A 12,068-nucleotide genomic window follows, 5' to 3' on the forward strand; every position below is an offset into this window, starting at 1 on the left:
GTGATAAAACCCTCTTTGATTCTTTGACTTCCTGGAGAGAAAACAACTTCAGGAAGGCGAAAGCTGAGCCAGCACCCCAGGGAAGGCGAAACACAAAGCAGAACTGAGGCAGGCACCACTACTGCTCCCTCAAGAACCATTGAAGTCAATGGAAATCTCAAGCATAAGGAGATGCAGCTCCTTGCCAGCATACAAATATTTCATAATCAAGACTGTGTGATGTGGTCCAAAGCTCCAGAACAATTCAACAACTGAGCCTTAATGCAGCCAATCTTTTCTGATTCTGTGTGGCTGTGCCAGTCCTGGACATCCAGTGGATCAATGTGGAAGCTTTGACAGATCCATACATATTTTAGGAAGTTATATTTGTAGAAGAGAAGCAACAAGACAGACCATATGTTTTTGATATTGGACTCCAGCTATGATTCAATTACATTTGATGTCGACACCTCGAGAACCATTGAAGTCAATGGAAACCTTAAGTATAAGGAGATAGTTCTTTGCCAGCATACAAATATTTCATAATCAGAATGGTGTGATGTCAAAAGCACCAAAACAACTGAAAAAATGAGCTTTGAGATAAAATTATGTTGTCAGCAGGTGTTTTTTGAACTTTGTTGTGCCATTATTTAGTGCCAAGAACATTGTCAGACACATTTACTGAGATGGACAGGTGTCTGGATGTCATATGTCCTTTTTCCCATTCTATAGCCAAAGCTGTACACTTGAATGTGAGTGTGTGTTATGAATAAAAGTTGATCTGGTAAAATCTTGGAGCTGCAATAAATGAGACACTGTCTGTTTGGCCCAGTGACACTTCTTGAATATTCGATTATTGGGTTTAAGTATTCAAATCACTCAATCTAAGTTAGTCAGATGGGAAAATTTTGTCATTTTGAGATGAAGACTTAACTACTTAAACAGGCCTTTGAGTGAAAATCAAGTGTTTTACCTTGTTAACATGTCCATATGGTGTATTTTTTATATTCTGGAAGATGATGTCTCATGAGCCAAATAAACAGTCGACACCATGGCTAAGCAGTTCCACCTTGAAACTGCAGTGTATTGATGACAGTTCCAAAAACACGGATCCAGTAAGGCTTTTAATTCCAAGGGATGACTTTCAAAAATGTGATTTTGAGAGACTAAGGTGAGTTTTTAGGGGTTTAATCAATGACCAGAGAGCTGAAAAGCTTCAAAATATTCCATCAGAAGATGATTGCACAAGCTAAAAATGAAGTCTTCGAGAGTTTTGTTTTCCACTCGCTGATACCACTCACTCATGGCACCCTGATGCCACTTATTTATCACTAATACCTTGTGTCATCTTGTGTTTCATCTGTTATTTCCCTGCATTTACATAGTGTCACGGTGAATCTCTGTCAGCCTGCCCCTGTCTGCTCACCTTGTCGATTAAATGATTAGCATTAATTGGTCACTTTGAGTGGATGAGAGGCAGCTGGGCTTTGCCTCGATCAAAGAGGGTTGGTGGGTTGGTGGGTGGGGGTGCTTTGCCTCATCAGCCATTATGAGTAGAAGCTGTGGTGCAAACAAGCCGCACCAGCCTCATCGCGGTCTAAGAGGCTGGGAGCGACGCCAGGGGAAATGGCAGCATCGCAGGGCACCAGCTGGTCACACATGCAATAAAGGGTGAGATTTCACCTGGATGCTAAGCCCACGCGTTTCATCAGCCAGAGCTGGCACACTCCGGCATCCCTCTCATTGGAAAGGTGTCACCTCGCCATTCTGGCAAGAGCAGACTGGAGAAGCGAAAAGTAAAAGTACTCAAAAGTCCCTTTGCTAAATTTGTTCAACTTTTAGCGTACTTGTGGCAGCATTATTATACATGTTGGTAGTGTAAGTGTGCACTATAATCTGTGTTTCAAGTGTGATGTTTTTACTATTAATCAAACCTAACTATACTATATTTATATTCTGAAGTTGTAAATCATACGTCCACTCCAACCTTGATGTTTCCCACCCACTGTGAGATGCCCGCTACTATCAGTCTGATCTTTTTTAGTTTTTTAGTTTTGTTTTTTTTTCCCTGCCAGTACAGGTACTGATCAAACCAGCTGCTCTAGTATCCTGTAGAGAGTTAGACTTGTTCTAGTGAACTACACACTCTCCTTTCTGATGCACTACCCATCAGATGTTTCTTAACATCAATTTTGAAAAAGTATTTTATTCCAACATCTGAAATTTGACCCTCTCTGCAGCTCGATTATGAAATGACAAATGTATTACATGCAGAGCTCATTGTTTGGTTTGTTTTTCACGCCATGTAGCCTCAATAAATGACATCCTCTCTCTGACCTTTAAACTATACCTTCAGCTGAGGCAATAGAGCGATTTTTCCACCAATCATAAGGTTGGTGCTCTGACCTCAGGCCTCTCCATGGAGGCAAAGTACCTTAAGGCCAGATACTGAACCTGAAGTTCCTTACTGTTCTGCCCTGCAGCAGAATTTCATGAGTGACAGCGCCCCCTAGTGATTTTTCCATAGAAATGATGTTAAAGTGGGGGATTTTCAGATAGAATTTCAGTGTTGGTCAGGCCATGAGAGGAACTGTGTGCTGCTGCTTCTCCTGCTGTTTTTATTTCAATGTTGTGGCTTTGGACAGTCTGTACGTACATAAGACTTACCTTTTTCTGTTGTGCATTTACTACTATACCTACTTTATGTATTGGTTATGTTCTGATTTCTGTTTCTGTTCTGATTTGTGCTTTGTTACAGTTTTACAGTGATAATAAAGTGAATCTTCATAAACAAGAAAAGTTACGCCTTGGGTTTGAGGAATCACACCGTTACCTAGCTGTCTACCTATGAAATCTGAGAACACATAGGGAGGAGAGTATACTTGCAATGGTTTGTGGTTTGTTTCATAAGAACCAGAATGTAAAGCTAAAACCGAGCTAAGAGTCGAGGCGCTATAACCTGACTCACTGAATCGAGAGTTAAGGTATAAGTTTGGCATTTCTGCCCCACATTTCATGGAGCTTTATATGGAAATATGGAGTGAACAAAAAAGTGTCAAAACATGTTTTATATTTCAGATTCGTCAGGTTGGTCCACAGTTGACAACCCTGTTTGATGACTGTTAGAATCCATATTATAGCAAGAACCAATCAGTGAAGTAAAGAGAAACAACAGTCCATCATTACTTGAAGAACTGAAGGTCAGTCAGTCCGGAAAATTGCAAAAACTTTGAATGTATCCCCAAGTGCAGTAGCAAAACCCATCAAGCTCTACGACCAAGCTGTCTCACATGAGGACCTCCCCAGGAAAGAAAGACCAAGAGTCTCCTCTGCTGCTGAGGAGAAGTTCATCTGAGTCTCCAGCCTCAGAAATGGAAAGTTAACAGCAGCTCAGATTAGAGCCCAGATAAATGTCACACAGAGTTCTAGTAGCAGACACATCTCTACATTCATAGCTTTGATGCCTTCAGTGAGAATCTGCAGTATGAAAATTCATGAAAATAAAGAAAAAAACATTAAATGAGAAGATGTGTCCAAACTTTTGACTGGTAGTGTGTAAATACAAAAATCTGACTCTCAGAAGTAGATGTTCATTCTCCTAAAAAGCCCATAAAATCACAATGACAAAAGCTGAAATGAGATGAAGTTAATTAATCTTATAAAGAGTCTCAAGAAATGATTTAGATGAGTATTCTGTCAAATCACTGCCAAACGTTTGACGATGAAATTGCTTTAAGTATCCTTTAAGTAAAGAAAACAAACTGTGCTGCAACAGAATGGACACATGTTCATGTGGGTCCTTTGGCCGTTTAACACGATTCAGCAGAGAGCAGAAATCTAATTTACAGCTCTTGGGCTCCTGCAAACTTCCACCCCGACAGCCAAAAAGCATCAGGAATAAGTCTGAAAATTCATTCTGCCTTTTTTCCCCTCTCTTTTCTTTCTGGTGAGACTGTGATTCCTTTTGTGTGCCCGCATACATTAGGCTTTCGACATCCATCTCCACTGGTGTTACATGTGTGGCACAGGGGAACGCCAGCTGTGCCCCCCAATCTGCTGTCATGATAGACCCAAACATTTCGACCCAAAAGGAAAAAAGAGAAACACAACAGCAGGCTAAGAGGCAGAGATTACAGCTTGTGTGTGTCTGCCTGTCTGTTTGAAGGTTGTGTGCAGGTCTTTGATACGTGTGCTTGCATGTGTGTCTATTTCTTTCTTTCACCATATTATGAGTTTGGACACAGTTGCCAGGGGCGCAGTGTGCGGTTCGCACTCCATCTGTAGCTGCTGGTTGCTGCAACGCTACTTTGATCACACACATTTAAATGAAGACCATACAAGCAGCCTGGAGGCCCTGCACTGTGTACATGTTTGTTCGGCATGTCACAACACTGAAACATTACCTACACCGCTTCTGATAGCATTTCACAACAAATTAACCCCAAAATTCACGACGGCGTAGTCGGCGAACCGAAAAACGATAATAACTTTTGACAAATGCGGGGCTCCCGATGCCGAGGAGACTAAATATTACAGTGCCAATTCGGAGGAATAACAATCATGCTTGAGCTGTCAGCGTTCAGCCTTTCAACTCAGGAGTGAAGACAACAACAACAGCATAGGAGGGGGGAAAAAAAACCAAAAAGCTCCAGGTTTCACCACTGGCCATGAGAGATGTGCAAGGTGTTCCTAAACGATGAATAATTCAAGCGGAATAATCTGCTTCATCCCCGTTTTTATGGACGAATACTGTATTTACGCGGCACATAACAGTTCTTCCCCTTTGTTGTGCAAACGCAGCCATATTCTGTCTGATTGCATTTAAATCAACAAGGCATGTAAAATTTAAATTTCTTCAAAGAGACACGGAGGCTTTGAACTTTGACAGCTGACACGGAAGAATAACAGAAGGAAACGCAGAACATTTATGACTATGGATGAGACACATAGGCTTGCAAGAACACAAATAACAATATGGCGAGCGTGAGTTTATAAAAGCAGCGAGGTTCACTAGTGTCGTTGTCATGCCGCCGCTGCCGTCATTACTACACAACCTTTCTTCACTTTAACATATTTCCATGTGGCTGCCGTGGCGAGGCGAGTTCAACAATCGCCCAAACTTGCATCTACGTGGAAATTGATTTAATGGTAACATATAATCACATAAATACTAAGCATTCCCAACATGTGAGCGCATGTGGTTGTTTGTCGAAACTACAATAGGGCCTTCTGAGGCTGCGTGTTGTTAGTAAGCGTGCTCCGATTAAACACGTCATGCATTTTACATGTCCTTCCTCAGGCATTTTCACGCAGCCAGAATATCACAAGTCAAACATGCACATGTATCTGTTTGATGCATTATGAAGAGCGTGGGGCTTTTTTGCCATCATATTTGGACTTGATTTCAAGAAAAAGTAGGGTCCAGAGCATGTTAGCATTCAGCTAGGTGAAAGAGGATGGAATGGTGCAGATGAATACCAAACCTGACACTGAAAGCTCTCATTATTATTCACTAGAAACACAGACTAACCCAAATGCAATGCTAGATATGCGTTGTTGGGTATGTCTTTTTTTTTTATTGCATAATCAGTGCAAACAAAAAACTGAAAGTCTCCATATGTATACATCCAACTTTTTATATATGCACAAATGTCAAAATGCATTACTTGGGTTTACAGCGTGCAACAAATCTGCTTTGCAAATGTATTAAAAGACAGAATGTACTCAGAAGGATACATTCCATGCATTTAAGTAAGAACAACTCAATGTAAACTGACTTAGTTTACAAGAAAACCTTTGCAAGAAGCCTTTAAGTTGGCTAAAGTAGCTCCTAGCAGTAACAAACAGGCTCAGAATTAGTTTAGCTTCCTCCTTCCCTCTCTTACAATAGCAGTAATTTGTGAGCAGACTGTGGTAGAACGTTGTAAAAGTCTTCTTGGGTTCAGTTCAGTTCAGCTCCAAATAACCCAAATTCTATTCCAGGGGCTGGGTTCAGTCCAGTTACCTTAGAGCAACTTGGATGTGGAGTTAGTGTGACTGTGAAGTGTAGGGAAAAAAGTGGGTGTTGCTACTGTTTTTGACTGTAGGTGACCGTTCATTTGTGGCACGTCATGCTTTTTCACTTTATTTAGGTCAACTGTGTTGTAGATCTAGTCTAATTGTCTTTGGTTCTGTTCAAATTGGGTCTAACTGTCCTTAAATCCATTTTGTATTGGAAATAAGTGTGTTGTAGTGTAGCTTTGGGTGCTGAATATTTGTGCAGACATTGTCTATAGCAGAGGTGTCAAACATGCGGCCTGCAGGTCAAAATCGGCCCACAAAGGGTCCAATCCAGCCCTTGGGACCACTTTGTAAACTGTAAAAATTACAGAGAAGACATACACTGCAAACTGTAAATTTGTAAAACTATAAATGATTCAAACTATGAAATAATTTCGAGACCATGACAAGTTGTTTTGATGCTAATGTAAAATACTAGGTTGCTCATTGTTCTTTTGTCGTTTTGTGTCTCGTTTTTGTCATATTTTGTCTTGCTTTTGTAGTTTTTTGTCTGACTTTTGTTGCTCATCTCATGTTTTTGTCATTTTGTGTTTCCACTTTGTCTCACTTGTTTTTTTGTCTAATTTTTGTCATTTTGTGTTTTGTTTTGTTCGTTGTTTTGCGTCTCGTTTTTGTGATATTTTGTCTTGTTTTGGTTGTTTTTTGTTCGATTTGTCGTTTGTCTCATGTTTTTGTTTTTTGTGATTCCTTTTTTCTCACTTGTGTTTTTTTGCCTATTTTTGGTCATTTTGTTTCTTGCTTTTGTCATTTTGTGTCTCATTTTTGTCGTTTTTTTGTCTTTTTTGTCAGATTGTTATCATTTGTCTCAGGTTTTTGTTGTTCTGTTCCTTTTTTGTCTCTTGTGTTTTTTGTCTTATTTTTGTCATTTTGTGTTTTGCTTTATTCGTTTTGTGTATCGTTTTCGTCGTGTTGTTGTTTTTTTTGTCCCGCTTGTGCTGTTTGTCTAATTTTTGTCATTTCTTTCTCGCGTTTGTCGTTTTATGTCTCGTTTTTGTCATTTTGTGTCTCATTTTTGTAATATTTTGTCTTGTGTTTGTTATTTTTAGTCTTTATTTAAGTAAAATACTATATCATTCAGTTCCAAATACCTGTGACTAAATGTTTTGTTCCTTTGTAGACACTGTGATCTGGAAGTTGTAATGTGGAGATCAGGAGTGCCCAACCAGTCGGGTCCACCGCGAGGGCTGTAGGGGGGAAAAAAATTAAAAATGAAGTTTTTTTTAAATGTGTGACTGTATGTTTTGTTGAGCACCCTATCAGTCTCGTAAACACTTCCACATAAAAAACGTATTTAAAAAAAGAGAAAAAAAAAGTAGGTCACGTTGAACCTATGGTAGCGCATGTATGACAGGAAGTTGACAGCTGTCAACAGTAGCTAACAGCTAACAGCTAGCAGCTAGCGATCAGAGCGGTTACGGACTCCTAAACGTGAACATGGCCGAAGGGAAACGAGCCAAGACCTACCATTTTCACCCTGAATGGGAGGAAGATTATTTTTTTCGTTTACTCTCATTCAAAGCCTATTTGTTTGATATGTAATGCGACGGTGGCGTTGGCAAAGAAAGGAAATCTGGAGCGGCATTTTAAAACAGTACACGGGAGCTACGAGAGGGATTTCCCGACAAAAACGCCTTTGCACGCCACAAAAGTGAAGGATTTGAAAGCACAGCTCGCAGCACGACAGTCAGTGTTCACCAAACCGAAGACCCAGGATGATATAAGGCCGCAACTATTGCTTCCTGTCGCGTCAGTCACGTCCTAGCTAAACACAAGAAGTCATTCGGTGACGGCGATAGTGTGAAGGAAGCCTTTCTCCAGGCAGCAGATAGCTTGTTTGACGACTTTAAAAATAAAACTGAGATCGTGAAGGCCATTAAAGAAGTGCAACTCTCCCGCATTACTACTACAAGCTGATGTGAGGGAATGGCTGTGGATGTGGAGGAGCAACTGAAGAAGGATATTGACGCTTGCGAATGTTTTTCCTTCCAATCTGACGAGTCGACTGATGTGGTGGATGTGACTCAATTGTGTGTTTTCATCAGGATGGTTTTTGAAGATATGAACCCCAAGGAAGAGCTACTCACAATTTTGCCATTAAAAGGACATACCAGAGGTGAGGATATTTTTAATGCTTTCATGGGCTTCGTTCGCTGATCTCCATCACAACTGATGGGCCGCACCATACAAAGCTAGAGGACCACCGGTGGCTTTTAGATTTATCTTTCCTCACTGATCTGACTGGTGAGCTCAATGAATTGAATTTAGAGCTGCAGGGTAAAGATGTAGTCAACATGATGAGTTCAGTGAACACGTTTAAAAGCAAGCTACAGCTGATGTCCAGCAGGCTGCAGCCTGGTAACCTGCACAACTTCCCTCACATGCAAGCAGAACTACAACGTCAAGGTAAAGGTGTGACACAGCTTGACACTGCATGTTATGTTCAGAGCATCTCCTCAGAGTTTGAGAGATGTTTTACTGACTTTGCATCCATCGAGCCTGTAGCCAGCTGTATGTGTTATCCATTTGGTGCAAGTATTGATGTCGGTTACATTGCCGCCAAAGTCAAATCACTTTTTGACCTGGAAAACTCCGCTCTTGAGGATGAGATTCTGACACAGAGATCAAAGCCAGATCAACATCCGCTCAACCTGGAGAGCATGTGGTGTTCTGGAAACTACTGGTGGAGGAGAAGTATCCCAATCTCAGAAGATGTGCCTTGAACCTGACAGCTCTTTTTGGATCACCTTATTTGTGCGAGTCTGCTTTCTAACACATGAAAATCATCAAGTCCAAGCACAGATCAGCAATGACAGATGACCACCTTGCAGCCTGCCTACGCCTTGCAACCAGCTCCTACACTCCTGACTACGAGAAGCTAGCCTCCTCCTCCCAGTGCCAGGTCTCCCACTAAGGTAGGAAGTGATTTCCTTTTTTCAAACTCAGAGATCTATTTGGTTTTTTTTTTATCTTGTTTATTTTTCTGTTTAGTTCATATTTAGGTCAGTTATGGCTATTGCTCACCATGCAGATTGGCATGTGTGTGTGAGAGAGAGTGGGTTTGTGCTACAGTCCACGATGCAAACTGGCAACTGTGTGAGAGGAATTTGTCTGTGTGTGTGTGTTTGAGAGAGGGAGGGTTTGTGATGTGATGTTGAGTGGTTGTGTGACTAGAAAAAGTGTTGTTCGGTTAGTTACTGCAGGCTGGAAATGATGTGTGTGGGTTTGCGATGTTGACACTGGACTGGTAGATCTCAGGAGGTTGGCTATTTGAAAAGTAGATCTTGGGTCAAAAAAGGTCGGGCACCCCTGGTGTAAATGATAAACTGAGGCATAATGTTGTTGAAACTGAATTTATTTTTCTAAAGAAATTTCAGGTTGTTCATAATGTTGTGTAAAAAGATAATTCCTTAAATGTGTACTTTTTTGCACTAAAACAAAGGAAAAATTTGGAGTTGTCGTTATTTATAGGTTATTGTGCTGTGGTTTTTACTGGTCTGGCCCACATGAGATCAAATTGGGTTGAATGTGGCCCCTGAATTTAAATTAATTTGACATCCTTGGTCTATTGTATAAGCCGTAGTAATATCTTGAAGTTACCCATCCATATGCAGTCATTTTACCAAAGGTAAATCAATGTTTTTATCAAAATTCAATAGTTCCAACTCCCAAGAGTCTTTGACATCATGCCTGTGCCTTCAGGATACGAATTTTCACTAATGATAAAACTGATGAGGTGCTACAGTTTTACGATCTCGTGCTTGATGAGCAGCTTCTTCTAACGGCCATGTAAACACTGGGTTGTTTTGAGGACTATTTCGTGAACATCACTGCTGATATGTCCTTGTGCATCGTGCGACAGGTTGTCTGAGCAAGAGAAAGCTGATTTCTCTGTCAGTACAAAAGCAGTCGAAGTGGTTTTAATGGACTCACACAGGCACGGGCTGAAGTTCTGCGTAATTATCAGCAGTGGTTTGTCTCCATCAGTAAACAGAATAACCGCATGGGGATGAAAAGTAAAAGAAAATAAAGCTTTTTTTTTCTCAGTTGAAAAAGAAAAGGCTGCAGTTGGTGGCAGTAAATGTTGAGTGAATTTCCTATCACACGCAATGATTGACGTCTTTGTCGTAATCACTGAAATGTGAAGCTTTTCCCATCAAAAAATGATGACTTGCTATTGTGGCTGAATTCATTTGACAGATAGCCAAACACAAAGACTTCCTGAAAGGCATTGCTGGTAAATGATTGACTGTGTGTTGTTTTTTTTTTTGTTTTTTTTAATTTTGCGAACATAGCATTTTTTTTTATCTCAAATGTCAGATACTGTCAAGATCTAGTTTCTGAGTATAATTGCAATTAGCACTATCAATTAATTAGCATGTAATTCCATGTTTACACAGGGCCAAGCCTTAAAAATGATCGTATTATATACAACCCCCTCACCATGACCAATTAACGGCACCAGTCAATGCGGCGTCTATAGAAACTCCAGCATAGTAAGCACATCTATGAGGTTAATTGCGTTGACCCTTTGTTTTCCCTCCTGTGTTCATTTCCTTCCTCCTACCACTCATGCAGTGGGTAATCAGTCGCCACGGTGATGGAGCTGTATGGAATCTACTATGTGGCTTTAGCCCTTCACCTTCACCACTGAAGGCTGCATAACAGCAACGTCTTTTATTGTTGCCACTACACTGACAGCTCAGTAATTTTTGGATCAGTTGTCCCTGCCACGGCTCCTGTAGCTTGTAAATCATCTGTATGGAGTGCGAATGAGGGGATAAGTGAAGAAAATGTACAATTTGTGATATGTGCCATATGACTTAGAATGCAAACAAACATGTCAACAAGAATGCGCAGTGTTTATTAACGGTAAATTACAGGTCCCATATTGGGGAAAATCCATTTTTAAATTTGGAAACTAACTGGGAATTTCTTTGAGCTGCCAAGTATCCAACTAAGGCAACAATAGTCATCTAGCACCAAACTTTGTATGAGGCAAGGCAAGTTTATTTGTATAGCACCCTCCATGTCCAAGACAATTCAAAGTGCTTTACATAAAACATTAAGAGCATTACAGTGAGGTTCAGATAAAACATTAAACTGTACATAAGACATTGCAAAAATCATACTAAAACCATGTACAGTAACTAAATTGAATTAAGATGATTAAAAACAAGCAACAGTCGAGATAAGTTAAAAGATACCATGCAGATTTTATCCATAGGCACATGAGAAAAGAAATGTTTTAAACCTGGATTTAAAAGTGTCTACATTTGGTGAAAGTTTAATCTCCACTGGCAGTTTGTTCCACTTGTTTGCAGCATAACAGCTAAATGCTGCTTCTCCATGTTTAATCCGGACTCCGGACCAACTGACCTGAGTCCTTGGATCTAAGAGCCCTGCTAGGTTTGTATTCTCTGAACATATCACAGATGCATTCTGGGCCTAAATCGTTCTGGGATTTGTAAATGATCAGTAGGGTTTTAAAATCTATTCTGTGACTGACTGGAAGCCAGTGTAGAGATTTTAGAAGTGGTGTGATGTATTCAGATCTCTTAGTCCTGGTTACAATTCCCTGGTTCAGTTAAAATACCATTACATTAATCCAGTCTACTAGAGATGAACACGTGGATGAGTTTCTCTTGGTCTTTCTGGGAGACAAAGCTTTTCATTCTGTTGATGTTTTTGAGATGGTAAAAAGCTGCTTTGGTGACAGCTTTGACAATAATCTCACTGCTTCATCACAGCCAGCCAGATTTATTTGCTTTCTTAGGGCTCCTTCTACCAAAACTCTAAAATGTCCAAGCAAAAACACCAAATGTCCTTCTGCTGGTTGAAAGAGTGAATATGAGAGTTTTTATGCACTGCCATCATCTGAGAAATTGAAGATCCAGTGGACTCCTTTTGTTATTATTTTTCTATTTATTAACCTTTAATTAGGAGAAATCCCACTGAGATTAACAACCTCTTTTTTTAAGAGATTGGGAGCAGCAAATACAAAACACGGTTACAAAATTACACAGTTAAAA

At 40.3% G+C, this 12,068-nt stretch overlaps 1 long non-coding RNA gene across 1 annotated transcript in view; it reads left to right on the forward strand.

Annotated features, from left to right (window-relative positions):
• Nucleotides 1-7,471: 7,471 nt before the first annotated feature.
• The window catches only part of LOC129347944 (uncharacterized), a 45,978-nt gene continuing 41,381 nt past the window's right edge, over nucleotides 7,472-12,068 (forward strand). Inside the window, exon 1 of the long non-coding RNA XR_008600293.1 lies at nucleotides 7,472-8,951. This is a non-coding gene — a long non-coding RNA (uncharacterized LOC129347944). The remainder of the gene's footprint in view (nucleotides 8,952-12,068) is intronic.

Source organism: Amphiprion ocellaris, chromosome 22, assembly GCF_022539595.1.
Source record: "Amphiprion ocellaris isolate individual 3 ecotype Okinawa chromosome 22, ASM2253959v1, whole genome shotgun sequence".
Taxonomy (NCBI): Eukaryota; Metazoa; Chordata; class Actinopteri; family Pomacentridae; genus Amphiprion; species Amphiprion ocellaris.